The sequence below is a fragment of the Sorex fumeus genome, unplaced genomic scaffold (genome assembly GCF_029834395.1).
Source record: "Sorex fumeus unplaced genomic scaffold, SorFum_2.1 ptg000019l, whole genome shotgun sequence".
Taxonomy (NCBI): Eukaryota; Metazoa; Chordata; class Mammalia; order Eulipotyphla; family Soricidae; genus Sorex; species Sorex fumeus.
Window position 1 is genome coordinate 36,203,852 of NW_026606076.1, and position 27,895 is coordinate 36,231,746.

At 45.0% G+C, this 27,895-nt stretch overlaps 1 pseudogene; it reads right to left on the reverse strand.

The window, feature by feature from the left end:
* Positions 1-60: 60 nt before the first annotated feature.
* On the reverse strand, positions 61-27,895 carry LOC130022205 (zinc finger protein 239-like; annotated as a pseudogene).

Below are 27,895 nucleotides of genomic sequence, written 5' to 3' on the forward strand. Positions count from 1 at the left end.
ACACCCCAAAGGGTCTGTGGATCCCCAGGGAGGGATTCCTGAGCACCAGCAAGTAAAGGCCTAAAACACATCACAATCACCAGCATCCTGTTGTTCATCGATGTCATCGATTGCCCCAGCTTCCCCTGGATGCCCCCTCATCCTCTTCTCACCTTCTGCAACCCGCTGGCACTTCCACCCAGAATGCCATGGCTCCTCGGATAAAGGACCTGGATTCTGTGACGTCACCTGCACTGTTGCCTAGAGCCTTAAAGGGCCAGGCTTCAAATATTACTGGTCAGAAAGTTTCATTTTTCCTTGTTTCTGGGATAGGATCAGGTGACCCAGACATCTGGGGGTTGCCAGGTCGGAATAGATGGAGAGTGACGACTGAACAGATAACATGTCAAGTAGAGAATCTTTGTATTTATGAAGGAAGTAACATTCACAAAAATACTTTGCAAACAACCACCAAGATCATCTCTCTGAGTCCCAACATTCATTTATATATTCATGTACAACTCTCACCCACATGATATTACCAGGCCCCCAGGATTCCTCCTGGAAGTTGCCAATGAAAAAGACAGGGTCTCTTACCACTGGGGGCTGAGGAGCTGCCCCTCAAAGTGACCTGGCAATTTTACATACACATGTCTACACTGAAAGCTGCAGGATAGGGACCGGCACAACCCCTGGTTGAGAAGGTTGGGATGATCAAGACTTCTTCCATCAGCAGTTCCAGCGTTCTTAAGACCTACAGCCCCCCATGTTCAGCTCCACACCCAGGCCATGCTGCCCCATCACAAAGCTGGAGAGGAAGGTGCCCCAAAGATAATGCACACACACCCGAGAACCCTGTGCCTTGCTAAAGCCTCCTAAAGCCTCTGGAGCAAGTCAGACCCAGGAACCCACTGGAAATGGATGAGGAGAGTGAAAACCAACCACAAAAGTCCCTCAAAATCTGGTGCGATCCCGTCGGTCACATTACAGGCACTGGAGATGAGAGGTCCTCATGTCCCGCCACTAATTGGCCTTCAGTGTTCCCCCTTGTACTGAATTACCACTTTGTCCTTTAACGCATGCCCGTAGGAGGCCTGATCCACTTGACATCATTAGGAAGTAAAGGTGCACATGGAAGACTCCCATCTGTGACATCATCGATTTCACCAAGGAGCCTTAAAGTGCCAGGTTCCGAGTGCAGAAAGACCATTATGACAGCCCAGGTGATTCGGTGCAAGGGGGATGAGCTCGGATAAAGGAGAGGAGAGGCAAATGCTGGAGGGGCTGGTCACAGAGTCAAGGGCAGCGAGTTAAGTCGGAGTCCCTTGATCCTGTACTTGTTAAACATGGAACCAATGCTCCCACACACACGTCCATCATAAAAAAGCAGGTTTATTCCAAGTAAAACAGGCAAGTAGGTTTGAATGGCTCATGGGACAATGGGTTTCGCTGGGAAGTAATTAATCAAGTTGGTGCAGTGACTCTGAAGCCAGCCTTGAAGATGCAGAGGAACTGGCCTAGCAGCAACCCAGAGAGCTGGAGAGACACTGGACAGGAGCAAAGGCTGGGAAGAACATCAGAGAGCACTGTACAGTAAACACTCTACCCTTTGAAAACACAAGAGCAGAGAACTCTAACCTACAAGGTAACCCCAGGATGCAGCTTTAGAAACACGTTTTCAACCAAGAATAAGGGGAAAGAGTATAGTACTGTGGCTTAATGCTTGTGTTAAACATGGTTTTCCTGAGTTCCATTCCTGGTATCCAAAATAATACAAACTCCTAAGAACTTCCAAGTATAGCATGAATTACATAAAACATACTTCAATAAATAAATCCCATGTATGGACCAACCCTATGAACGGAGGCACATAGGAGCTAATGGGCACCAAAGAGTACCAGATCATTTTGTAGACTTGGTTTTTTATGTAGAAGTACTGCTATTTATTCAGTCACTGATTATCTGATTGAATTGGGCATAAACTCAACCTTACTTTTTTTGATAGTTTTATTTATTAACCCCAATATACCCCCATCCCACCCCACCCAATGCCTGTGAGGCAGATGATTTCTACTTAACTCTTTTCTATATTGGTAACATTCATCATTTTGACAAAAGATGCACCATTATTGTTTAGAATTTTCCCTCAACATTCAGAATTGCTGAAAAGATATTGTGAAATACTTTGTTTTCTATAGCTGCTTATGAGAATCATATAATCTTGCATGGGCGCTATTGTGGCCACACAATTTTGGATTTCTGCAAAGAGCCAGATAATTTAGAGATTGGTTTCTGCGCATCTTGTGTTATGGCTGTGCCGGAGAGCTTCTATTGGGGGGCAACTCAGGACCTCAGTAGGGCGTGAAGGACAAGCTGGTACTACCCCTCTTCCCATAAGACTGCAGTTGCTGGAAGAAACCTGAATGCCCAAGAACAGATGACTGGTTAAAGAAACTTTGGTACATCTACACAATGGAGTACAATGTAGCTGTTAGAAAAGATGAAGTCATGAAATTTACATACAAGTGGTACAACATGGAAAGTATCATGCTAAGCGAAATGAGTCAGAAAGAGAGGGATAGACATAGAAAGATTGCATTCATCTGGGGGACATAAAGTAATAAAATATGAGATTAATACCCAAGAATAGCTGAGATCAGCACCAGGAGGATTACTCCATAGCTTAGTGGCCAGTCGGGCATTCTAGAGGAAAGGGCAGCTCAGATAGAGAAGGGAACACCAAATAAAGGGTGTTTGGAGGATCCTCCCAGGAGGGGAGATGCATGTCGAAAGTGGACTATGGACTGAACATGTTTGCCACTCAATGCCTCTTTTGCAGACCACAAAACCCAAAAGGAGAGAGAGAACACAGGGGATTTCCCTGCCACAGAGGCAGGGGGGGATGGGGGGATGGGGTTGGGGGGGGATATTATCCATGGTGGTGGAAAATGGGCACTGGTGGAGGGATGGGTATCTGATCATTGTATAATCAAACCCAAGCACAAAAAATTGTAAATCTACAACTGTACCTCATGGTGTTTCACTAATTTAAAAAAAAACTGCAGTTGCCCTGTCACTACCGGCTCATACCTGGCTTTCCTATAAGCTCTGAGGCGGTGGCCACCTTGCTGCTGGGGGTGGGGGGGAAGGCGGAAGGAAGAAACACCCTTTCCCTCCATGGGAGGCATGGCGCCATAGTTTAATGCATGGTCCATTCACTTTTCTGCCGCAAGCTGCCAGGCTCTGAACTAAGTCCATTTGCCTCTGGAGCCATGGCCGTGCTTGAGGGGGGCAACTCGTGACCTCAGTAGGGCGTGAAGGACGAGCTGGTACCGCCACCTTCCCATGAGACTGTAGTTGTCCCGTCACTGCCGGCTCATACCTGGCTTCCCAATAAGCTCTGAGGCGGTGGCCACCTTGCTGTCGGTGTGGAGAAAGGTGGAAGGGAAAAACACCCGTTCCCTCCTGGGGAGGCATGGCGCCATAGTTTAATGCATGGTCCATTTACTTTTCTGCTGCAAGCTGCCGGACTCTGGACTAAGTCCACTTGCCTCTGGAGCCAAGTCTGTGCAGGAGAACCGCTCGTGGGGCGCAACTCGTGACCTCAGTAGGGCAGGAAGGATGGGTTGGTACCGACCCCCTTCCCATGAGACTACAGTTGCCCCGTCACTGCCGGCTCATAGCTGGCTTTCCAATGAGCTCTGAGGCAGCAGCCACCTTGCTGCCGGTGGGGAGAAAGGCAGAAGGTAGCAGCACCCTTTCCCTCCTGGGGTGGCATGATGCCATAGTTTAACACATGGTCCATTCACTTTTCTGCCACAAGCTGTCGGGCTCTGGATTAAGTCCTTTTGCCTCTGGAGCCATGGCCGTGTATGCGGTCCAGATGCATTTCTGCCAAAAGCCACTGTGTCTTGAGATTTGTTTCTGAGTCTCTGGGATCGTGGTCATTAATCAGCTTGATCAGGAGCCAGAGAGGCCGTTTGTAGGCGGCGACTCGAGGTCTTGCTGGGATGGGGAGGAAAGGGCTGGTTCCACCCCCATCTGGTGAGGCACCACATGTCTCGTCACTGCAGGCTTAAACCTGACTGTCTTGTGCCCTCTGGAGGATGATTGTCACCATGCCGCCAAGGGGAACAGGCTAAGGCACGAAACCTATTCCCACCTGGAGTGGCCCAGCCCCAGTAACCTACTGCAGGAACAGGAAGCATTTCTGCCAAAAGCTTTTGGGTCCCAAGATTCGTTTCTGAGCCTCTGGGATCATGGCTGTTAAGTAGTTCGATCAGGAATCAGAGAGGCCATGGCTCCAATTATATAGCTGAGCCGGAGGTGGTTTATGGGTTTGTCTCCCACATACCTAACTTTGGCAGTTTACGTTCTTGGTAAATTTTGCCCCAAGTTTTTGGGGTCGGGCCAAAGGCACAGCAGTAATTTTGGGGTATCTGAAAGCCTGACAGTGCCATCAGGCTGCTGATGTACTCGCCTCACAGACACAGATTGACATGCTGGCGGCACCATACCCCTAGATTTGTCTTTTGGACGGACCAAAAACGGTTTTAATTATTCTGGTGGCTTGTATGCTGGAGATTATACCACTTGCAAATGCAAGGTTTTGTCGTCTTTTCTCCTAATATAACTGAACTGAGGAGAGTGGAATCCAGGAATGTGACCAACCTTTATAGTTAGTCATCACAGCTGATGTTATTGCCTGCTGAGATGGGAGTTTGGGCTCTCTGCCAAGTTCCCACCATTTGTAAAATATTTTGACCAAGGGGCCCGTTCCATCCTTTCGTAGAATCATCAGAAAGCTTTCTGTGCACAGTCAAGTCCATTTCAACTATCTCTAATCCATCCTATTAAATAACAATGACAGGGCTATTATACTAAACTTTTCAGAAATATTTATTCTTAATGCTTAGGGAAATCTAATAAAAATCTGAAAACAAGGAGTGCAGAGCTGATACAGTAGGAAGGTGCTCGACTGCACAAGACTGATCTGGATTCAAAGTCCAGATCCCCATAAGAACACCTATGTCCTCCCTCGCAGGTATGGATGAGCTCTGAGCCAAGAGTACAGCCTGAGCAAAGCAGGTGTGGCTCCTCAAAACATAACAGAGGAAGGGCTGAAGTGTGGAGGTTTGCATCTTTTTCCATTCCAAAGGATTCACTGCAACATCCTGCTTGATCTCTACCATAAACCCTGAAAACCAGGGCCTCTGTTCAAACCAGAGTCCAAGCAAAAGTTAGACAGTGGGCTGGAGTGATAGCACAGCAGGCAGGACGACCGCATTGCAGCTCGAGTTTGAGTTTGAGTTTCAGTCATATAATGATCGAACACCCATACCTACATTTTCCACCATCAATGTCTCCCCCTACCTCTATGGCAGACAATTTCCCCCATACTCTCTACTTCTGGGCATTATGGTTTGCAATACAGATTCTGAGGGGCTATCACCTTTTGTTCCTTATCTATTTTCGTCACACACCTCCTATCCCAAGAGATCCTTCTAACCCTCATTGACTTAGCGATCTCTTCTCTATTCCAGCTGCCTTCTCCCCTGCTCATGAGGCAGGCTACCAACCATGGAGTAATATTCCTGGGCCTTGTGTGTACTGCCCTGGGTGTCAGTCTCATGTTTATATTCCACAATGAGTGCAGTTAATCTATGTTTGCTCCGCTCTTTCGGACTCATTTCTCTTAGCATGATAACAAACAATATTTCTTTCTTTCTCTTTTTTGTCATTTTTTTCCTTTTTGGGTCACACCCAGGAATGCACAAAGAAAAAGGTCACAAATAAACACGGAGGAATGGGAGCACTGTGATAGGAGTAGCCTGACAAACCTAAAAACTCTGTCGCATCCCCACCCCAAGGGACTCAGCACCGGCAGCTGAAAACCTCCAGAACTCAACCACCGCCCTGCTCACTGTCACTCTCCGTACGCTCGGGCCAAGCCTCACATATAACTGAATCCCCAGAAAACCCAGGTGTGTGGGTGTGAGTGAGAACTCAGGTTTTGATGGAACCAGGAACGGGGATCCTTCACCCGTATTCCCGTTTCCAGAAACAGCAGTCACACCCATAAGCCACCTCTGACTGGTGCCGGATAATCTCATCATCGGCCACCATGCAGAGTCACATGTTCTTCTCTCCCAGAAGAGAGCATAACATGACACTTGCCATAACCATGCCGCTGGACCCTGTGCTAGGCTGTTTCACTTGGGGTGCCCCAGAGGGTGGCCTATTGAGACCCCTCCCCACCCCAAGGGACCAATCCCTGGCAACCAAAAACCTCCAGAACTCAACTGCCACCATGCTCATGGCCACTCTCCACACACTCTGGCTGAGCCTCACCCACAAGTGAGCCTATTCCAGGACCACACGGCCACATTTGCATTCGCACGACACTTCATACCACAAACCACTCAAACTCCAAGAGTACCACACTGCATTTGATGGGATTCAAGTAAGAGGCAACCAGTCTTACCAATCTTAGAGGGAAATATTCTTTTCACAGACACAGACACACACACACACACACACACACACACACACACACACACATATATATATCTCACATCACACAAGGCTCAACCTTTAACAACATGTGAATAATCTCTTATAGAAGGGCTTAATGGCTCGTGGGTGAAATAAAACAATCCTCACGTTCTTTCCTCTAAGGAAACTTTTTGTATCATGTTCAGTGGTTTTTCATAAAAAACAATACAAAATATATTATTTCAGTTCTGCTTTTGGGACCCAAGTTGAGGTTTGGGATGGAACCTTCCAATATATGGTGGTGGGAAGGTGTCATGGTGATGGAATTGGTGTTTGAGTATTAATTGTAATCAAATATTGTGAACTACTTTATAAAATTTTAAAAAAATTAAAATAACCTAATATCCGAGGCCAGTGAAAATGGGGGCCACGTGGACTAGTGAATGGTTGGGAATTACCACAAACGTTTGGAGATAGAGGGTAGTTAATATAGAGGATTCATAATGACAGCATATTTAGAAATGATCACTTTGGACAAGAACTCTGGACAAGATCACAATCTGAACAAGATTGTGTCAAGCCTCACCCATGAGTGAACCTATTCCTGGACTGTGTGGCCACATTCACAGCCGTGAAACGCCTCACAGGACAAAACCTACCCATACTCCAAGAATACCACACCACATTTGATGGGGTTCAAAGAAGGAGGCAAGATCACAATCTGAACAAGATTATGTCAAGCCTCACCCATGAGTGAACCTATTTCTGGACCGTGTGGCCACAATTCACAGCCGTGAAACGCCTCATAGGACACAACCTACCCATACTCCAAGAATACCACACCACATTTGATGGGGTTCAAAGAAGGAGGCAACCATTCTTAGAATGAAATATTTCTTTTACATATATATATATATATATATATATATATATATTTGTGTGTGCGTGTGTGTGTCTACATATGCACAGAAGGCAGAGGTTGGGATTCGAAATGGAAACATCTAAAATATGGTGGTGCGAAGGTCCATTGGTGGTGGAATTGGTGTTCAAATATAAGTGTAATTGTAAAATATAAAGTCGATGTCAGATATTGTCAACTATGTTATAAAAATAGTTGTCTTTGTTGTCTATGCACCAACATCCAATTATGATGAAAGAGAAATTGAGAAGTTCTACATAAAGCTGGAAAGTTCTGTAAAGAAGACCACACCTTCTACAAGATTATTTTTGGTGATTTTAATGTCAAGATAGGAGCAGTAAGATCAGACGAATAACTCAACATCGGGACCCATGGCTAAATGGAACGAGCAGGGTGAGAGACTGTCTGAGTTCATCATGTTGACCAAGACCATCCATGGTAACTCACAGTTCCAGAAGGCCGTATCTAAACGTTGGACATGGGAGTCTCCCAGTGGATGGTTCCACAACAAAATTGACCACATCATATTCAATCAATGGTTTTACCTGACTGATGTCGCTGTTGTCCCAAAATTCCATACAGGATTGAACCACCATCTCTATGCAAAATTCTACTTCACGGAGTGTGGAGAATGGGCTGCAAAGTTTAAGAAGAGAACTCCCAGAACGGAAGCCAACTGGGAGCTCTTTGGCACTATTGTGGCAACAAGGGAAGATGCTATCGTAGAAAACATTGACGAGGAATACGATCGACTGGTTCAGCACCTCCATGATTGTGTGAGAAACGCCGAGAGAGAGAGAGCCACAAAAAATACCTGTCTTCGAAAATTCTTGAGTTTATTTGCCAACATGGTTTGGTACTATCCTTAGGCAACCGCAAGTGAATGTCTGAGCTTGCAAAGCAGTGCAGAGAAACGATAAAGGAAGACCTTGAAGAGAGATGGGCAGGAGTCCTGGCAGATGCAGCAGAAGATGGGAAAGCCGCTGCAAGCCAAATGCCCTACCTGCTGTGCTATCGCTCCAGCGCCACAAATACATTTTTTAAAAGACTCAGATGTGCACTAATTAGCACTTACTGATCTAGTGTCTGATGCTTTATTTGTCATTCTCAATGTTTTGTTGGAACAAAAAATATAAAGTAAATTCGTTGTGTGCAAAGGGGGTAGATTGGGATTGGGAAGGAAACTGGGGATATTAGTGGAAGGACAGTCACACTGCTGGTGTTGGAACACTAAATGCTTGAAACAAGTAAGTATTCTCTACCCAGGGCCTTTCTGTAAGCTTATTTTATTTTGATCCGTTCCTGGGGATGGGGGAGGAGCTCCACGGAGGTGCCTGACAGGTTCCCCCTCTCTGAAAAACTGCCCAGGTGCGGGTCCAAAGGTTTGGGGTGCAGTTCAGTGTTCACCTTCAGTGGTGGCCCTCAACCTTTTGCCAGCCTGGCACGCGCCCCAGCCCTTTGAGTTGTTGCCCTGGCCCGTGGCAGCATTTTGAACCCATTTTAAATTCAAGCAAAAGCCAAGTTATCGGTGTTCATCTTAGGTGTGAAGAATGCATTTGCTACAGTTGAAATAACATAAATTGAAGTTTCTTCACTTGAGTCATGTGAAGATACAAGACATGCTGTTTCCCTGAAATCGAGACATCCCGATTAAAATATAGAAAGTTGAGAGCAATGCACTAGAGTGGGGAAGCTGGCTGGGCTCTGGGCTCCAGAATCACAGCAAGTTAAATCATAAAGTTAAAAATAACCTAACTTAAATTCTCAGAAACTGATAACGTTTTAATATGATGCCACTCAATTCTACTCCCCTACTCCTCATTGAAGTCGTCAGAAACAAGAAATTGAAAAACACATCTCTGATCCGTTTATTGCTTTGTCCAAATGAGGCCGGGGGGGGGGGGAGGGAGGAACACACTGCTGTGTAGAGCATGACAAAAAATTATTCCTCACCAAATTAATTAAAATAAGTTTTTTAAATAAATATTTTAAAAAAATATAATTGCTGGACAGGTGAGAAACGGGCGTTTAACCCTTGGTTATCAGTTCCGAATCTGACACCTGATCCCCACAGCAAAAGTATTTCAGACACACACACCCCCAACCCTGACTCAAGGGTGGCTCTCCTAGAACATGGAGAGCAGGGCGAGTAGCTGTCAGAAGTATACTCCCCTAAAGTTTCTCAAGGAAGATCCAAACCCAATCCCTGATGTCGCCAGTATAGATGCCTCTACCAACCGGGTCCAAACTGTGCTGGTCACCAGCCATCAAATCCGAGTTGCCTCCCAGAACTTAACCCAGCACCTTCCAGCGGGACCCTCTGAGTCCTGGGTGAGGCTCCACCCTCCCCACGGTCGCTTCCTCCCTGGCCCGCTCTAGGCAAAAGCAGACCCCATCCTGCTGACCTGTCATCTGGAGATTCCTGGGATTCTTGGGATGCTCGAGATACTCGGGATCCACAAAGCAATTTTCTAGTCCTCATCCTCACAGATCAGAGTCCACGACTAACTCTTGGATGGCGAGAAAGGCAATGAGCAAACCCTGCCCCAGGGCCAGGAAATACCTATGGACACGCCTCCTATTGGTCTGCATTTTGCCCCGCTCCTCTCTCATTGGCTGTTGCTAAGGCCTAGTGCCCTTCGGTCTGGTTTCTGGGGGCGGGCTCAAAGGCGCATGATCCTTAGCCAGGAAATCTTTGTGCTCCAGCCACCAGCTTCTCTTCTATATTGTTAGATGCTGACCGTTAGACTACAGACCCTGTGCTTCATCACCAAACCTAGTCCTCCAATGCCTGTTTATAAGCTTTTCCGTGTGTTTTACAAAACCCAAAACAAATACCCAGATCTTGGCTCTAATTCATTAGGAATCATAGAGTCCACTGATATCTAGAATTAGAATTTTGCCACATTTGTATTGAGGGGGGGAGTTAGCACTTCCTAATTCTACAAAACTTGTCTTGCATGTGGCCAGCCCAGTACTTTGAACTTGGCATCTGGCACAGTGATTTTTGATGTACCCATTACAAACGTGGCTCCCCCAAACCGAATATTGCAGCTCAAATAACAAAGAATCTCAGACAACCCTGCCTTTCCTTGGCATTTCTGGTTCACAGATGCAGGCTAACAAAATAAAAGGTGACTGACAGTTACCGGAATTTCACATTCAAACGAATACACACAGCGCCTCCGTCTTTGTTTTCTTTAATCTCGAAATCTTATGTTTTTTATTTTAATGAATCACCATGAGATACAGTTACAGACTTACAAACTTTCATGATTGCGTTTTGATCTTGAAATCTTTTGAGACAAATAGAAAGTGGTTTGTAGGAAGCTCATAGATCTGGGCATGTTGTATGGTAATACCCTCAATGTAATATTCAGGAAGATTAAGGAGTTTTACTGGAGTGACAGGGAAGTTATGTATTTATCAATATATAGTGTTATTTTGTTCAGTTTAAAATGTTTGTCTCTTGGTTACGTGAATATCTACAAGCTCTTATAAACCTGTTTCCTCTCCCCTGGCAATGAGGCAAAGCAGTAGAGAAGTCCAGTCTTGGGTCCAAAAGCAGGCCTCAGAAGCCTGTTGGTTGGATATCCCTCTGTTAATGCACTATCTGAGTACCTAGAGTAAACTCACTGCATGCATTAAAGGATATGGTAATAATACTTTGGATTTTTCTTTTGTTTTGAGGCCTCACCTTGCATTACTCAGGAAATACTCCTGGTGGGGCTTAGTGGATCATACGGGATGCTCAGGATTATGCTCAGATTAGGTGCATGTAAGGTAACTACTTTACCTGCTGTACTATCATTCCAACCACTATTATGGTAGGATTTTAAATGGAAACTTTAGTAACCCTCCATAAGATGATAATTTGTTTTTTTTTTTCTACAGAGAAACCTGTCTCTGAGGGGCAATATGGTTTCCCTTCCACATTTACAATTACAGTTACAGATTGTATTCAGTAAAATTGGCAATGTGTTCACATTGATGTGGTAAGAACTGGGGTCAAAATTTATAAATTATTTATTTTTTATTGAATCAAACTGAATTAGAGCATTACAAAATTGTTCATGATTGTGTTTCAGCCATACAATAGTCCAACACCCATTACTCCTACCAGTGTATTTTCCCAAAACCAGGGTCCTCAGTTTCCCTCCCACTTCTTCAAGTCAAAGCAGAGGGAGTACATCAAACTTAAACACTTCTTCACTGCCAAAGAATGGCGGCCAAAATTAAAACACTCCCTCAATGAACAGGAGAAAATATCTGCACAGCATTCGTGTGACAAAAACACAAATTTCCAAGATGTGCGAACATTGGCAAAACTTAGAAACAAAATAATATACTTAGAACTTACACCTTGCTCTGTGCTCAGAGATCACTCCTGGTGGCCTTCGGGGACCATAAGTGGTGCAGGGGATCAAACCCAGGCCAGCCTCGGTAGTGTTCAAAGCAAGCTCCCTTCCCACTGTGTAAGTAATCCAGCCCAGCCCCTGTACACCTAATTTTAATTGATGCTTTCAGGACCTCTGAGACTCTCTGGTGTGATCCCTGAGCAGAGCCAAGTATGCTACCCCAAAACAAACAAAAATACACAAAACAACATCAAAAACATATCTTCTCCCTTTTACCGTTAATTTTTCCTGGATCTCCTGTTTGATGTTATCTCAGATATCTCTCAGTCTACCTATTGTCAGGTGTATTCAAACAGCTTTGCTTAGCCTAGGGCAATCAAACCTTACTCAACTTTTACCCCTCAGCCTGCCAGGAGAGATCTCTGAGCATTGCCAAGTGTGGCCCAGAAAACAAAATGAAACAGAACAAAAGAAAAAAATATAAAAATAATGTAAAAAACATATCATCTACACAATGTAATACTATGCAGCTCTTAGGAAAGATGAAGTCATGAAATTAGCTTCTAAGTGGTTAGTTATGGAGAGCATCATGCTAAGTGAAATGAGTCAGAAAGAGAGGGACAGACATAGAATGACTGCACTCATTTGTGGAATATAAAATAACACAATGTGAGACTGACACCCAAGACAGTAAAGACAAGGGCCAGAAAGATCGTTCCATTCTTGGAAATCTGCCTCCTGAACTAGGGGAGAAGGCAGCTGGAATAGAGAAGGGATCACTAAGTGAATGAGCGTTGGAGGGATCATTCAGGATGGAAGATGTGTGCTGAAAGCAGATAAAGGACCAAGTGTGATAGTCTGTCAGTGTCTATGTTGCAAAAGTAGAGAGAGAGTATGATGGAAATTGTCTGCCATAGAGCAGGGGTAGGGGTGGGATGCGGTGAGTGGGTGGATAGCGGTGGCATTGGTATTGGAAAATGTGCACTGTTTGAGCGATGGGTGTTCGATCATTGTATGATTGAAACTCAAACATGAAAGCTTTGTAACTGGAGCTCATGGTGGTTCCAAATAAGAATAATAATCATAAGATAAATAAAAACCAATACACCTTCCTCTTTTCACCTCTCCTCTTTCCCTGCTTAAAGACTGATGGGAATCGGTCCCTTCATCCAAGCTTACATGACGTCACTGAGGAGCAGCTCATCAGAGGTTCTGCCCTACTCAGTGTAGCATTTTGCCACTAATCAAGAACTCTATGGATCAAAGTACCAAGTCGGGGTGCTGGGATTTTTTCCTCTTGATTCTCATTTTCCTTGAGCAAGGTTCAGCCCATTTTATATTAGTTTTGTTTTTAGTTGGGGAGTCACACCCAGTGATGCTGAGGGCTCACTCCTGGCTCTGCACTCAGAAATTCCTCCTGTCACTTCTTGGGATGTCGAAGACCAAACCCAGGTCAGTCATATGCCAGGCAAGCGCTTTACTCACTGCACTATCTCTCCAGCCCCTGAAAGGCTGTTTATTTTGTCTGGAATTAACTGGAATAAAGAAGCCATTCAGACGGACACACCAACTAACATCCCTCTTCTGCTGGAAGGTCGCTCTCCGAAAATGCTTACTTCATGCACTCATTCCCTCTGAGTCTTTGTTCAAATTTCAGCTTTTGTTTATTTATTTACTTATTTATATTTAGGTTTGCGGGGATCAAAAACCAGCGGTTCTCAGAGCTTATTATCGGTTCTGTGCTTACTCCTGGCAGTGCTCAGGGGACCTCATGGGGTGCCAGGATTCAAACCCAGGTCAGCTGCCAAATGCCCTACCCACAGTACTATTGTCCCATAGCATCCCCCAAATCTCACCTTTGAAACATGACACTAACAATTTCCTATTTAAAATAAACATTCTGTTACTAGATCACAAACCTTTTGACAGTGCATTTAATTTCTAAATGCTACATAACATAGCTTTTTCATTGAAAATGTGAACGTAAAGGTTTATTAATCTCTTTTGCACACAAATGCATGGCAAAAATTTTTGGAGATACCACACTCAATAATGACCAGGGTTCAGTACTGGCTTTGCACTCAGAAATTACTACTGGCGATGTGTGTGGGACCATTTGGGATGCCAGGAATGGAATCTGAGTCGACCTCATGCAGAGCAAGCGCCCTATTCACTGTATTATATCTCTCCAGTCCCTACATGTTAAATTAATAAAACTGACAGATCATCAATAATATTTAGCCCATGGATTATCAATAACTTCTGAAAGTTGCACATTAAAAATGTTCACAAATATTTTGTCAAATGGTTAAGAATCTCCAGATCCAAATGTTTAAAAGGGCAGGAGTGATAGTACAGCTGGGAGGGCACTTGCCTTGCATGTGACCAACCTGGGTTCAAACACCAGCATCCTATATGGCCCTACAAGCCTGCCAGGAGTGATCCATGAGTTCAGAGTCAGGAGTAAGCCCTGAGCACAACCAGGTGTTGCCCAACATTAACATAAGACAAAAAAAACAAGTCAACAAATAAAAAAACTATTTAAAGAATGGATAAACAGGAAAGAGTCTGCTATAACCCTAAGAAGTTACAGTATTAGACATGAAATTTGCCACAAAATAAAATACAGATAGGGCTGATAGAAAATGTTGTAAGAAGTATGAAGCCAGCTCTTATATCAAGCTTTACTCTACAAGCATTTCACTGCTTCATTCACTATAAATTAAGTTCCCAATGATAGAATGCAGAGATTCAATTTTTTTCATTTTCAAAGCATGTTTCTTTTGATCCTTAGTATGATCTGGCAATGGGAGAATGAGCGACAGTACAGCGAGTAGGGTGTTCACACCTTGCAGGCGGCCAATGCAGGATTGAAGCACGGCATCCCATTTCGTCACCTGAGCAATGCCATTCCTGAGTTCAGAGCCAGAAGAAACCCCTGATAATCGTCAGCTGTGACCCCAGAATAGCCAAAAATATAAATTAAAAATTAAATATATATATATATATATATATATATATATATATATATATATATGGTCCCAGGACCTGCATGCCTTTGTTCCTCTGCCAGCATTTGTGGCCGCATGACATCTTACTATCTCATTCCTACTTTGGACAAATTGGCAGGCTACCAAATGTAGCCTGCCCACACGGCAGAGTCTGGCAAACTCCCTGTGGCGTATCCAATATGCCAAATACCAGTAACAATGATGGGTCTCATTCTCCTAACTCTGAAAGAGCCTTGAATATGGCACTTTATAAAAAAAACCCTCAGGGCTAGGACAAAGGAGATGTTACTGGGGCCTGCTTGAGGCAATCGACGATTAACAGGATGGTCGTGATTGTGATATATATGGTCCACTGATCCAATTAAAATTCAGGATGATAGTTTTTATCATTAAGAATTATCATTTCTGCATACTGAAAGTAGACGATAGGTCAAACATGATGGTCACTTACTACATATATAGCAAATGATAACAGCCAAAACGAGAGAGTGAGTAAAAGGGTCTGTGCTTGTCACAGAAACAGGGGCCAGGGGAATAGGGTGCGGGTGGCAGGAGGGGTAATGAGAACATTGGTGGTGGAAAATGTGCACTGGTGGAGGGATGCGTACTCGATCATTATATGAGTGAAACTCAAACATGAAACCTTTGTAAGTCTGTAACTGTATCTCAAGGTGATTCATTAATTTTTTTTTGAAATTTTAAAAAAGAATTATCAGGGGCTGGAGCGATAGCACAGCGGGTAGGGCATTTGCCTTGCATGCGGCTGACCTGGGTTCAATTCCAAGCATCCTCTATGGTCCCCTGAGCACCACCAGGAGTAATTCCTGAGTCCATGAGCCAGGAGTAACTCCTATAAATCGCCGGCTGTAACAAAAATAAAAGCAAAAAAAATATCATTTATAATTCTTCTTTTCCTAAGTCAATTCAGACTTGAATGTTCCACAAAAAAACCCAAATTGAGAGAAGCCTTAGAGAAAAGCAATTACTCTCCAAAAGTTGTCAGGGCTATTTGATCGGCTATGGGAACTTTTGATTTCTCTGCGAGAAGCCAATTTTCCCCAAGTTTGATATCTGCTGTGCTCTTGCAGAACTCTGCGGACTCAGGCTGATGAAATGGGAAAGTTTCTGAAGTTAACACCTGAGGAGACTTTGATTAAAAACTTTTCTAAATTGATCCATTTGCAACCCAGGCAGTAATTTGTAGTCCATGGGTACATCAGAAAGTTCCCTGAGCTCAAAGTATCGGGGTCTCTAGGGACCAAGTCACCGGTGTGTTTTGATAGCCCTGGATTAATACACAGGCATTCACCCGCAGCCTGGCTGAAGGCCCCATCAACTTCACCAACCTCAGACTCAGTAAATATCTCCTGTTTCTGCTCCTGCTTGAAGAAAGAGACAGGGATTTTTCTTCATGATTTTCTGCATGATGGTGGGGCTGTATCGAGAGCCAGAGAAAGAGCCAGAGGCTTGTGCCTGCAAGCCAAGAGCATTAACCGTCCTGCTCCCGCTGCAGCGACCCAAGCAGCCTGCTTGATCGTTAATGACCTTATATCAAACATTGAAGCAAAGAAATGGGCTGTAAATCTTAAGCGTGGGAAAAGTCGGGCAGCGGTAGTTCCGCCGAAATGCCACGAGATGGCGCTGTGGACGTTTCTGTTCCTCTCCACGCTCCTTTCTCTAAGAATTTTCCACCCTTGGGTTTGCTTCAGGGTTCAGTATGGGGTAATTAAGGATCAAGCAATCAGCTTCCACGGTTGCTTGTCTTTCACTTGAGTAATCTGGGTTTGATCCCAGTCTTCAGATATTTGTGGGGTGGATAGCTGAATCTCCTCGGGGATCGAGTGGGTTTCCCTAGCTTTGTCTCTAAACCTCGAGGAGTGCAGCAAATTGAACTGAGCCTTTAATGAGCAAGGCAAGGTTATTGTCTTACATTTATTGTTCTTTTCTCTCTGTACCAAAAAAGTTCTGAACGCACCTTCTGATGCCTGTGACCATGACCTTTGAGGGTTTCCTGTTATGGGCAAGCCACACCCCATCATTGCACATTATGAGGGTACTCTAATCGTTTTGTACACCGACGTGGGGAATGGAAGAATATACAGTTCTGACACCCTCAAGTCGGGGTGAGGGAATTCGCCATCAAGGAAATGAAGCTCTGTGTTTTACGTTTTTTTCTTGTTTATTCCTTTATGGTTGTGGCCATACCCGGATATGTTCAGGGCCTTCTGGCTCTGCACTCAGTAATGAGTGATTGAATAACCGTCTGGGAAGCCTATGAATATACCTGGGTCCTATGGATGCAAGGCAAAACCACTATTCACTCTGCTCCTGTTGGAGCCGCCCGAGCTGCGTGCTGGATCCTTAATGACCCCATTTAAGCAAATAGAAGGGCTGAAAATCTTAAACGTGGGAAAATTTGGACCATGCAAGTTATGCTGAAACGCCACAATATGGGGTTGTGGGCATTTCCGTCCTCTCCATGCCCGTTTCTCTAAGAATTTTCCACCCTTAAGTTTGTTTCTGTGTTAAGTATAAGGTAATTAAAGATCAAGCACAGAGCTTCAAATGGGCGTGGTAGGAGAGCCTTGGGGTTGCTAGTTTTTCACACAGGTAACCAGCATTCGATTCCCGCCTACAGATCTTGTGGGGGACATAGCTGAATCACCTTGGGGGTCAAGTACGCTGCTCCCTCTTTGCCTCTGGACCACGATGGGTGCAGAGGATTGACGGATTGACCCTGACACAGACACAGCAAGGCAAAGCTGCAAGGCTGGAGCCATAGTACAGCGGGTAGGGCGTTTGCCTTGCATGCGGCCGACATGACCAACCCGAGTTTGATTCCTCCACCCCTCTCGGCAAGCTACCAAGAGTATCTTGCCTAAAAGGCAAAGCCTGCCAAGCTATCCATGACGTATTCGATATGCTAAACACAGTAACAAGTCTCACAATGTTACTGGGCCCGCTCGAGCAAATCGAGGAAAAATGGGAGGAAAGTGACAGTGACAATCTGAGCTGAAAAAAATCAGAAGCCACTTTGTTATGTCTGTGACCAGACCATTTAGAAGTATTTTCTGCTACGGGCAACCCACACCTCATCACCCTACATTCTGAGGGTACCCAACCCTCTTCTAGGAGGAAGAGGCAGCATGGATGCAGCAAGATACAGCTCAGAAACACCCATGTTGTGGTGAGCTAATCCTTCAATAAGGGACTGAGGCTGTTTTGGCTTTATTTGGTTTGTTCATGGTTTGGGAGCCACAAATCCAGCAACGTGCAGAGGTTCTCCTGGCTCTGCACTCAGGAAACACTCGGGCATGATCGTGGGGCTGTATAGAGAGCCAAAGGATGCGAGTGTTTTCTTTCACTTGGATAACCTGGGTTCGATTCCAGCATTCAGATATTGTGGGGTACATAACTGGACTCACTATAAACAGTGCTCCTCTCCCACAGGCCAGGAGCTTCTCTCCTGGGGTGGTTTGTGTTCATGAACTGAGCAGAAAGTCTCCGAGTAGCTTTTCCCAGGGGAGATCTTGTTTGCAGCATGGGCACTCATTTCCTACTGGTAACCCACAGAAGACATCCCACCTGTCTTGGCATCCTCATGGGGCTGACGGCATAACTGCTCACTCGAAATTTTGTCACAGTGTGCATGACCAGAAGAATTCCACCTGGGCTGTTGCTACCCGAGGAACAGCAGAGAAGGATTCCAATTACTGTGCTGTGCCTGATAGTCTTCTCGTCAAAAAAATTCTAGACCTGCAAGTTGGTTTCTAACATTTGCCCGATTCGGTTGCAATTCTGACACGTGGATCGAATTTCCAGGCAACGACCTGACATTTCAGCAAGATGGACAAGCAAAATAGACAGACAGCAGGTCACATAGCTGTGTAATTTTTTTTCCAACTCAAAGAACAGACACAGTAAGTGAAAATAACTCCCTCTGCAGAAAATTGAAGCACCAGTTTAGAGGGAAAATAAAAGGGGAACGAGACTGGTTTTGGTACTAGCTTAGTGTGGAACTTAGTGGGATAGCTTAGTGGGATACACGTGCGAAGACAATAATGCATCCCCACACAGCCGAGACAGACATTTGAAAACATCTCACCTGAAGCGGATTCCTCTCGAGGATCAATGAGTTTTCTGTTATCTTGTTCTATTTACTTAGGTGGGGAGAGGGTCACACCAGCATTGCTCAGGGATTCCTGCTGCTGGAACTCTCGGGGCCAAGAGAGATAACCACGAAAAAACCGACTTTCTTTGGACACTATTGAATTTATTCGCCACCGTGGCTTGCACATGCCTCAGGCAACCACAACGAAGGACCGAGCTCACAAAACAATGCAGAGAAGCCATCAAGGATGACCTAAAAGACAGGAGAACAGCGATGCTGGTAGATGCGGCAGAAGCCAGGAAAAGCATTCGTAATGCCTGCCTGTCCTTCACCAACTACAAGACAAAGATGACTGCTCTCCGACATCCTGATGGACTATCACACCTTCCAGAAGAGCAATGGAGAAGATTATTCATGACTTCTATGCATATCACTTTAATAGCCACATCCACTTGCCCACATACCACATTCCGCAAGATGGATATGTCGCTCCCAATGTTCTCCCTTCTGAAATTCAACACGCCATCTCATCGGTAAAGAAACAAAGAGCACCTGGCTCAGACAAGATCAGTCCTGAACACCTGAAGAACTTACCATAAGTACTCATCAATACACTAGCTCGGCTCTTCACACGCTACCTACTGAATGCAAGGTTCCATCCCAATGGAAAACCAGCAAAACAGTACTACTATACAAGAAGGGAGACATTCACAGCATTGGCAACTATCACCCAAACTGCTTATTGTCTGTCATCTATAAACTGTACACTCGAGTCATCCTGAATAGGATTAGCAGAACACTAGATGAAGAACAACCATATGAACAAGCCAGGTTCCGAAAAGGATTAAGTACCACTGACCATATCCACACGATTACTAAGCTCATTGAGGATTCTCATGAGTTCAAGATGCTGTTCTATCTAACGTTCATTGCTTTAAAGAAGGCCTTTGATTCTGTTGAGAGAGAAGCGGTCATAGAAGCCCAAGCCAATCAGGGTGTACAAACTCAATACATCAGGATCCTCCGTGAGCTCTATTACGGATTCACTACCAGGATCTCACCATTATAAAAAGAAGTAATCATCCATGTCAAGAGAGAGGTTCGGCAGGGTGATACCATTTCACCAGAACTCTTCAGTGCCACCCTCAAGAATATCATGCGACGACTGCAATGGGAAGAAATGGGAGTAAAGATAGATGGTCGGCAACTACACCACCTCCGCTTTGCTGATGACATCGTTCTAATAACACCAAACATCAGCAAAGTGACACAAATGCTGACCTACTTCGACAGTAAGTGTGGAAAGGTCAGACTACAGCTGAATCTTACGAAGACAATGTTTATGAGAAACAGCCTCGTTCCTGACGCTCCATTTGCTTTCAATGGAACCACCATCTCTGAATGCAACAGTTATATATACCTAGTTCGAGAAATCAACATGATGAATGACCTGGCACCTGAGTTGCGCAGGAGGAAGAGAGCGGCTTGGAATGCCTTCAAAAGTGTTGAAGAAATAACTAAGAGGACAAAGAACCTCCAGCTACGAGCACATCTCTTCAATTCCACTGTTCTTCATTCATTAACATATCACTCAGAGACCTGGGCCCTACAAAAACAGGATGAGAACGCTACTCGGGTCTCTCAGAGAGAAATCAAAAGAGCTATGCTTGGAATATCATGCATCACTCAAATGAGAGATAGAATCCGGAGTTCTGATCACCGTCCACGGTCAAGAATCAGGGACGCTCTTTCATCTGCCAAGGAATCAAAAATCAGATGGGCTGGACAAATAATGAGGTTTACAGACAACCACTGGCCTAGAGCATTACTGACTGGATTCTACGGGACGTCAAAAGATTGCATGGACGCCCACCTACAAGATGGTCAGACTTCTTTGTCAAGACCCTGAATGATCGGTTTGAGGCTCTGCATGTTCCTAGAACGAACAGATGCCATTGGGCTACAGTAGCACGCAACAGGCATGCATGGAGACGTTACTGGCACGCACCCGAATAAATTGATGAATAAAGGGGGATCAAGTGATCAAGTGATATATTTTTTAGGTTTAAGAATTACTGCTTTTATGCAGCAACATGGTTGGAACTGGAAGATACCGTATTGAGTGAAGTTAGCCTGAAAAAGAAACAAAAACAGGATGATGTTCACTCATCTGTGGAATACCGAACACTGGATGTGGAAATGTACTGTAATAGGACTGCTTTAATCATCCCTGATTCCAGTGTTTAGAGAGAAGCCGGACAAAGAAGGAAAGAAATTTGGGGCGGAAGAGAAACAGAAGTTTACAGGGATCAGGGATTCATTTATGCCAGTGACATGAGTGAGGGGTGTAGCCATTTACCCAAAACACAGATGCAACAGAACTGAAAACAAGAGATCTAAGCTGTAACCACTGAAAACTAGTCATGTGCTTGTCCAGATGACAGGCGGGGGTAGAGTTGGGACTGGGGTGGGGAGGGAATACGGGAACACGGGTGGAGGGAAACTGAGTCAGGGATCTGTGTTCGATTACTGTATGCCTAAAGACAATTATCAATAACTTTGAAAATCCTGGCACTTTAATGAAAACTTTAAAAAACAATACAATAAAAAACATTTCCAGATTTCAGCACCCACTGAGGGTAAAGACCCTCTAGTCCCAGCATTAGGCTCCGATATTTTTCCTGTGATGCTGAGACCATAGATGTGGTTGTGAGGATGGAGCCGGACCCCACCTTTCAAGTCGTATGCTCGGTCCACTGAGCACTCTAATGGCATAATAGTTTCAACAAGAGAATCTTACAGCACACTTGTATGCAATTCCCCTGTTCTCTAAAGAAATTGTTGTAATGCCACATCCGGAACCTGTGATTTGAGTTCTGAAATCAAACAAAATGCACAATGAGAATTAGTCCAATGTTGAATGGAATGCAGTTGAATGACCAAGCACGTGGAGGACATCTCCATAGTTCTAACAGTCCAAGCAAGACTACAGAAAGGGAAAATCTACAGGGAGTGTTGCTGGGAGGAGCTCGGCAATCCCAAAAAAGGCCTTTCGGGTTTTGTTTTTAATAAGACCCAGTGATGCTTGGGATACCATAGGGGATGCTGGACATCGAAGGTAGGCGGCATCTGTAAGGCGAGCACCCTCCGTGATGCACTGCTGTTCTGGTTCGAATTGGCTTCACGATGGGCTCACAGTCACAATTTAACATACACACAATAAAACAATTTTTGGTGCGTACAAGCGTACAGCAGGTAGGCATTTGCCTTGCATGAGGCTGACAGGGGTTGATCCTTGAACACTGTCAAAAGCAACTTACGAGAACCACCACGAATAACTGCTGAGCATCCCCAGGCACCCAAACAAAAGAAAACTAAATTTCTTCCCATATTCAAAAAACCATTGCAATGATCCAAAGGCAAAGATATGCATGGTGTCAGATTGACTGAGAGAAGTCCAGAAAGGGCACCTGCCCCTTTAGGTGTACAGTCAAGCTAGTTATACAGCCGCGAACACAAGGACTATTTGACATATCGGACAGATAAGGAAGAATGACAACAACGTCAAGAAAGCAAAGCACAGGATCTATCCGAAATGAACAGCTCCGGGGAGAAGACACCCCTACCCCATGCCACACCTCCACATTGCATGTTCTAGGGATGAGAAGGGGATACTCAATGTTCAATGAGCAACTCAAAGATGTTGTGGATTGGAGGACTCCTGGGTTGGCCACATGCAAGGCAAGCATCCTACTTGCCCTACTATTGCTCTGGCCATTTCTAAATAAATGGGAGAAAACAGGAAAAATCGGAGAGCAATTACAAAGCTTCAGGTTTAATTCTCGGTCATTCAATGAAACACCCATCCCTTCACTGTGCCCATTTCCCACCACTAAAACCCCAAGTATACCGCCATTCCACAGTCTCCCCCTACCTGTGGGGCAGATAATTTCCACATTCTTCTCTCTACTTTGATTACATTCAATATTTTGACACGAGACCCACCATTATTATCTGAGATTTTACCCAAGCACTCAGATGTGGCGAAAACGCAACAGTAGACAATTCTTTTGCGATTGCTGGTTAAAAATAACATATGATTTTGGAATTCTGAAATTTTAACAACTAAATCTGCAGGGATTTCTGCCAAAACCTGCTGGGTTCCGAGATTTGTTCCTGAGTCTCTGGGACTATGGCCATTAAACATCTTTACCACGAGCCAGAGAGGCGGTTCGTGGCAATGACATAGGCTCATCTTGGGGAGGGGAGGAATTGGCCGGCTCCACCCCATCCTGAGAGGCCCCACATATCTTCCTCAGTGTGGGCCCAAACCTGACTTTCCAAAGGCCTTGGAGGATGGAGGCCACTGATCCACCAAGTGGGAGCAGTTGGGGGGACAGCACCAATTCTCCCTGGGGTGGACTGGGGACAGTAACCTACTGCAGGGGCCAGATGCATTTCTGCTAAAAGGCGCTGGGTTTCGAGATTTTTCTCTGAATCTCTGATCATAGCCATTAGGCACCTTGATCACGAGCCAGAGAGGTCAATCATAGGTGCCAGACAACTCGAGCTTTCGGTGGGGTGGGGAGAAAAGGGCCGGCTCCACCACCATCCAGTTAGGCCCTGCATGTCTCCTAACAGCAGTCCCAAACCTAACCGTCCAGAAGCCATAAGAGATGGCGGCCAATGAGCCGCCAGGCACGAAACCTATTGCCACCTGAAATACTGAGCTTCAGTAACCTACTGTGGGAACCAGACACATTTCTTCTGCAAGCCGTTGGGTTCCGAGATCTGTTACTGAGACTCTGGGATCATGGCCGAGTGATCAAGAGCCAGAGAGTCCGTACATGGGCAGCGACTCGGGGTCTCATTGAGGTGGGGAGGAAAGGGCAAAGTCCACCCCAATCCCATGAGGCCCTGCAAGTCTTGTCACCACAGGCCCAAACCTGTCTGTCCAATGGCCTCTGGAAGATGGTGGCCACCGATCCACCAAGTGGGATCAGGCGGAGATACACACCCATTCCCTCTTGTGGTGCTCTGTCACTGGTAACTCATTGCGGGAACCAGGGGCATCTCTGCAAAAAGCTTCTGGGTTCCGAGATTTGTTACTGAGACTCTGGGACCATGGCCAAGTGATCAAGAGCCAGAGAGTCCGTACATGGCAGCGACTCGGGGTCTCATTGAGGTGGGGAGGAAAGGGCAGAGTCCACCCCAATCCATGAGGCCCTGCATGTCTTGTCACTGCAGGCCCAAACCTGTCTGTCCAATGGCCTCTGGAAGATGGTGGCCACCGAGCCACCAAGTGGGATCAGGCGGAGATACACACCCTTTCCCCCTTGTGGTGGTCTGTCCTCGTAGCTCATTGCGGGAACCAGGAGCATCTCTGCAAAAAGCTTCTGGGTTCCGAGATTTGCCTCTGAGTCTCTGGGATCATAGCCTTTAAGCAGTTTGATCAGGAAGCAGAGACCTTGCCTCCAATTATATAGCTGTGCCGGAAATGGTTTGTTGGTGTGTCACGCACATACCTAACTTTTGGCTGTTTACTTTCTTGGAAGACTTTGCCCAAAGTTTTTGTTGTCTGGCCAAAGGCACAGCATCAATTTCGGTGTATCTGGAAGTCTGACGATACCATCAGGCAGCTGATGCACTCGCCTTACAGGCACAAATTGACCTGCTGGTGGGACCATACACGCAGAAAGTAGAAATTCTATATATGGAAAAAAACACCAATAGTGGGGTTGGACTCACTGTAAAGTGAGTAGGATGCTTGCCTTTCCAGTAAAGGTAAAGGTAAAGGCCCTCCCGTTGTTCGTCGATTTGCTCAAGCGTGCCTTGCTGATCCAAGTCAAACGTCCCCATCCCATAGGAACCCAGAAACACCACAGAATAATTCCTGAGCTGCAAAACCAGAAGTAACCTTGAGCATCAAAGAAACCCTTCCAACTCCACTGAATAAAAAAGCTATTAAAATTAATCCAAAGAGGGGCTGAAGTGATAGCAGAGCGGATAGGGTGTTTGACTTGCACGTGACCAACCCAGGTTCAAATTCAAGGAACAATATGGTCCCCTGAGCTTTACCAGGAGTAATTACTAAATGCATAAACCAGGAGTAACCCCATGTGCAATGCTGGGTGTGACCCAAAAAGCAAAAAAAAATATTAATCCAAAGAGTAAATTTTCAGAGGCAAATACCTCTCACTTGTCCAAACCCCAGCATAGAAGCCAATGAAAATGACCGACCGCAAAAGTGTCCCTTTCCTTTGTGGGCTGACCGTGAACATATCTGGAGTTTCGATAAGTGTTATTTCTAGTCCAAAGGTTCCAAACAGGGTCCTGCAGAGTCTCGAGTAGGGAGGAATGAGATGGTCAAGACCCCCACTCTCTTCAGGCTCCTCACACCAAGGCCTGAAATCCATGTGCCCACCCTCCAGTACCATCTTGGACCTGGATGCAATCGTGGCCGCACGGGACTTCAGGATAACACACCCTCACCCATGACACCTGCGCCACAGAACAGCCTCCAATGCACCCCTTAAAAGCTCCACATCCCCTAAAGTCTGGATATCCGGAACAAGTAAAAAAGCGTGAAAGTGCCCTACAAGCTGGCGTGACCTGCCGCTCAAGTTCCCAAACCAGGATTTTCAGGGGGCTCAAAACCTAACACAGGAAAGACTGAAGAATGAAGGTTTACCTATTTTTCCATTTTCAAAGTATTCAATGCTGCATCTTGGTTGATTTCTCCCATATCTCCCGCTAACCAGACCCTCTGGGCCAAGCCAGAAGCATAGCAAACAATAACAGAGTAGTGAGCCATAACAGCTCTGAGCAGGGAGATGATTCTGTACCTGTTTATTCAGTCATCTTCCTCCTTACTTTCATCACCAGGACCCATTATTTACAAGATAACACACAAGCAATTCCAAGCACTAGAATACTGGCATAGGTGCAGCCCAGGTGAAAATCAGCAGGTACCTTTCAATGACATGAGGAGAAGCCTGTTCAGAGCAGGCAGGCTTACTTCCCTCTTAACTGCACTTTTTTAACACCTTTGACCACCGTGTCCAAAGGAAGCTTGCTTGACTGACTTGTCCTGTTCTGTCCTTAGAGACTGTTATTAAGGGATAAAATCACTCAGTATGAACTTTTGTTTCTTAAGGTGTGAGGGGTACATGAAGCCCTTCCCACTCCCCTGACATATATGCAGTTTGTCTCCAGAATTGATTCTCACATAATGAATTAGAGAATAGCACCAAATGAAGGCCTTCCCACAAGTCTGACACTGATAAGCTTTCCCTCAACTGTGAATTTTCCTCTGCTTAGAAAGGATTCAGAATGGCAGAAGCCCTTCCCACATTCCTCGCATATATAAGGTTCTTCTCTGGCACGAATCCTCCTATGTACACTAAATCTGAGGCTTCTCATAAGGCCTTTCTACATTTATTACAAGTATATGGTTTCTCTCCAGTGTGTATTCTCCTATGTACATTAAGTATTGAGGCCATACAGAGGCCTTCCCACATTCCTTACATATACAGTTTCTCTCCAGTGTGAATTTACCTATGTATACTAATATTTGAGGCTGTAGCAAAGGCTTTCCCACATTCGTTACATATATATGGTTTCTCTCCACTATACGAATTCTCCTATGTACAGTCAATTGTTAAGATGAAGTAAAGGCCATTCCACACTCCAGACATGTCTAAGGCTTCTCTACAGAGTGAATTCTCATGTGTAGAGTAAGGGAAGAGAACCGTGAGTATTCCTTCCCACATGTCTGAGCAGTAAGTCTTGATGCTCCAGCAAAGGCCTTCCCACATTCCTTACATATATATGGTTTCTCTCCAGTGTGAATTCTCGTATGTACAGTAAGTTTTGAGGGTCTAGCAAAGGCCTTCGCACATTCCTTACATATATATGGTTTCTCTCCAGTGTGAATTCTCGTATGTACAGTAAGTTTTGAGGGTCTAGCAAAGGCCGTCCCACATTCCTTACATATATATGGTTTCTCCCCAGTGTGAATATTCCTATGTTCCCTAAGAGTAGAGGCTACAGCAAAGGCCTTCCCACATTCCGTACATATATACGGTCTCTCACCAGTGTGAATTCTCCTATGTACACTAAGTCTTGAGGCTACAGCAAAGGCCTTCCCACATTCCTTACATATATACAGTTTCTCTCCAGTGTGAATTTTCCTATGTTCTCTAAATGCTGAGGCCCAAGCATAGGCCTTTCCACATTCCTTACATATATATGGTCCTTCTCCAGTGTGAAAATTCCTATGTTTCCTAAGTCTTGAGGCTGTAGCAAAGGCCTTCCCACATTCCTTAAATATATACGGTTTCTCTCCAGTGTGAATTCTCCTATGTACACTAAGCCTTGAGACTACGGCAAAGGCCTTTCCACATTCCTTACATATATATGGTTTCACTCCAGTGTGAATTTTTCTATGTACACTAAGCCTTGAGGCTACAGCAAAGGCCTTCCCACATTCCTTACATATATACGGTTTCTATCCAGAGTGAATTCTCCTATGTACACTAAGGCCTGAGGCTTCAATAAAGGCCTTCCCACATTCCTTACATATATATGGATTATATCCAGTGTGAACTCTCCTATGTACAGTAAGTTTTGAGGCTGTAACAAAGGCCTTCCCACATTCCTTACATATATAAGGTTTCTCTCCAGTGTGAATTCTCTTATGTACACTAAGACCTGAGGCTACAGCAAAGGTCTTCCCACATTCCTTACATACGTACGGTTTCTCTCCAGTGTGAATTCTCCTATGTGTACTGAGGCTTGAGGATTGAGTAAAGGCCTTTCCACACTCCTTACATTTATACGGTTTCTCTCCAGTGTGAATTCTCCTATGTGTACTCAGGCCTGAGGATTGAGTAAAGGCATTACCACACTCCTGACATACATAAGGCTTCTCTCCACTATGAGTTTTCATATGTCTCTTAAGATTAGACATGTGAATGAAGGCCTTCCCACATGTCTGACATTCATGAGGTTTCTCTCCTGT